The 3,459-nt window shown below is 38.4% G+C and overlaps 1 long non-coding RNA gene across 1 annotated transcript; it reads left to right on the forward strand.

Annotated features, from left to right (window-relative positions):
- The first annotated feature begins 208 nt into the window (after positions 1–208).
- LOC129575277 (uncharacterized) lies at positions 209–711 on the forward strand. Its single transcript, XR_008688784.1, has 2 exons — positions 209–381; positions 437–711. It is a non-coding gene; the product is annotated as an uncharacterized LOC129575277 (long non-coding RNA).
- The last annotated feature ends 2,748 nt before the right edge of the window (positions 712–3,459 follow it).

Raw genomic sequence — 3,459 nt, forward strand, 5'->3', positions numbered from 1 at the left:
CATTCATATTTGATCGGAGTTATATTTTAATGGTCTGATTCTGTAACTGTCTTAAAATGTCTTCAAATTTATTTTAAAATGAATACAACATTTGATTGACCCTTTTTTGGATTGATGTTTATTTGAGAAAAAAAAAACTCAATTCACAGTTTCAATCTTCTTTCCAATACCATTTCATGTAGATGTAAAAGGTTTGGAAAACTGTTTGAATGCTAGTCAGGCGCATTGATACAGCCATAGATTTTATATAAATTTTTCAATTGTTCGACATTTTTTTTTAGAATTTCGTTTTAATCAACCTATCTTTGAAGTATTTAAATGTTTGTCAAATGAAAAAAAAGTTGATCTTTCGAAGCAAAGGGATGTGGCGCCGCATTATAGGTAGGTATTTTTATATGGATTAGAACATTATTGAATTCGTTGTCTATTTTTACAGAAACAACGTTTCTGACAATACCCTTGAATATGTGCCGATGGGCAATGTACGTATCCCTTATGGTCAGTGCCAATACTGTCGTGCATTTTTGCCGCTTGAATAAGTCCAGGGCCGTAAATCAAGTTGTCAAAAGAATCGATGACTGAGATTGTAAAATCGACGATAGATTCAACATTCAAAATTCGATCAATGTCAATTTAAGTGAAAATTATTATTAAGGCTAAATAATCTACAAAATTAAAGTGTTACAAACGTTTGTGGGATTTCTTTATTAATCGACATTGTAATTTTATTACCATTTATCATTTCGGGGTGAATGACCGTAGTCACCTTTGCCATCTTCATAACGTGAACATATTCGGATTCATTCTGAGTTCTATTCAAGTAAACCACTGATGAAAGGATGATCCGCCAACCTCTAAGGGAGAAAAAGTAGAAAAAATGTAAAAATTATCATTTTCAATACTTTTTTTTAGTAAAAAAAAAAATGTCTGAAATGAACAAAGTTCATTTTGGCGATACTGAAAGGAAACTGAATCAAAAAAGTGTAAAAACTCATTGGAACTGGAAAGAATGAAGCCAGAAAAAAAATCCAAACTGAAATGAATAGCATGGCGCCGCATCAAATTTGAGTCATTCAATTCGTTCAAAATGAGCCCCGAGCACCTCTTTTTTTCTCCATCCTATCGGATATTTCATTTTGTTTCATACGAAATAAATGCAAAATTATTAATACATTCATTATTCGTGCACCCACCTACTCTCTCTCTCTCTCTCTCTCTCTCTCTCTCTGCGTCTATATATTTTAAAGTGGGCAAATAGAAAAAGGCTTATGGTGTTTATCGATTGTGCGGGATCTGTGCTGAGGCGCTTCGATATGAATGTGACGTGAACGAGCGAGAGAAATGAATGATGAATCTTTCTTATCATTTACTCTCCGGGAAACGTAATTTATTATTTTACTTCCACCCCAACATCGGCATCGGAGTGCTTTCTTTTCGAAGCTGCGTTTCATTTTCATGTGCGTCCTTTTGTCTCCATAGTTATTTATTTAAAATGGATATTACCGCTTGTCTGTTGAAATTATTTACTTTTCGTTCTCTTTCTCGCATTTATCTCAATCGCTCTTTTTCCTTTTCACACTTCAGTCTTCCTTCACCTCTCGCTCGGTCTTTCGTTCGCAATGGTTGGCTCGAAAAGGAATTCAATGTGATGAGTACTTGAGAGTGGAACAAAGCAGTATACTTGGTAAAAACATAATAATCAAGAAAAGTAGGAGTCAAAAAATTGGTTTTCGTGTATGACAGAGAGAGAGAGAGAGAACGAGCGCGCGCATTTTTTCATTAATTCATTCCTCCTCGATATTTTTCCGACTTTCATTCTCTCAATAACGACGACGACGACGACGACGATGATGACAAAAGACGGCGAAGCAGCAAGAGGAAGCGGAGCAAAGATAGCGCACTCGATGTAAATATATGCAATCGCAAAAATTCAGCGCGCTATCTGCGTGCGCCGCGCGCGCTCCCACATTTTATTTACACACCGTGAAAGAGAATGAATTGAAATAGAGAAAGATATGCGCGAGAGAGTACAAGAGTGAGATCGTCAACATCGTTATCGTGAATTACTTTACTTTCAGCAGTCATTTGTGTGGCGCTCCGATATTATTTTTTTCATTTTGGTTGGTTTGCGTTGAGGATTGCCTCCTAACTTCGTTTTGCTACTTCGGTGTGTGATGGATTTTTTTTATAGCTTTTTTCCATTTTTCCATGGTGCCATTCATCAGGCGCGCCACCAACACACAGACATCGAGTGAGTGAACGAACGAACGAACGAACGAGCGTTTCTTTGCACACGCACAAACACTCACCAACACAGGCACAATCGTCGAGAGATGGTGTGTGCATTAGCGCCCCCTCCTCGTTCCACCGACCCGTTCTCAGCAATGAACCAACGAACGAACGAACGAACGAGCGAGCAAAGCAAACGAGAGATCTCGTTGTGCGATATTCTTTCTTATGTATATAAGAAAATATGTATTTAAATTTCTCGTGCAATAGACAGGAAAATATAGCGAGTTCTTGGGGTTCTTACTCATGTCATATACACAAAATATGAACGTGGCAGCAGCATCAACATCAGCAGCAGCAGCAGCATCGTAGAAAAAGTAACCCGATGGTGTGTGTATAAAAATTATATGTGCTCTTGTTTTCTCATTCTCTCATTTCACTTGCTGCCATTTCGCCATATATATAGGGAGAAAGTTCATTGTGTTCACTCTCTAACGAGCATTTCGAAGAGTTTCGAGCGTGCACACACACACACACAATACCGAGCCACCGAGCCATTCCGAGGGAATTTTATATTATGCGATTTATAATCATTTTAATACGTAAATATTTAGTTACCTATTCTCTGGTCGTTCGCTTTGCTCATTCGAGTCAATGGTGGTAGTGGCGATGGTGCAACTTTTTCTGACTCACTTTTCACTTGGTTCAGCCGGTCCGTGTGCCGAGGCGGCACATAAGCGTCGTCGTATTTTCCGAAAAGAAACTTATAATACATAATCAAAATAATAATAACGTAAAAGTCGATGAATGTAAAATAAAATATAAACACAGTGTGAGAACGGGTGGGAGAGAGAGAAAGAAAGACACGGCAAGCGACCCGGAGAGTGAGAGACTTCTTTTTATCATCTATGTGGCAGATTTTCATCTTGAAAATTCATATCAGTATTCGCTATATGCCGTGTGCTTCATAGATTTTTTTTTGTACTTGCTTGCTCGCTTTCTTTCTTCGCCAGCTGCACCAGCCAAAGCGTAATGATAAGGAGACTGTGGCTGTGTTTTGCATTGCATTTCGCACTTCTGTGTATGAAATGCGCGCACGCTACCGTCCCGCTTCTCGTTCCGTTCGTTCGTTCGTTCGTTTGTATGCACCGAGCACAGCCAAATTTTCTATGCATTTGCAAGCAATTTCCGAAAATTTGTATGAGCAATGGGAACACGGTTAGTTGTTCA

This window comes from Sitodiplosis mosellana, unplaced genomic scaffold, assembly GCF_009176505.1.
Source record: "Sitodiplosis mosellana isolate CC-2019 unplaced genomic scaffold, AAFC_SMos_1.0 Smas_scaffold_6166, whole genome shotgun sequence".
NCBI classification, from domain to species: Eukaryota; Metazoa; Arthropoda; class Insecta; order Diptera; family Cecidomyiidae; genus Sitodiplosis; species Sitodiplosis mosellana.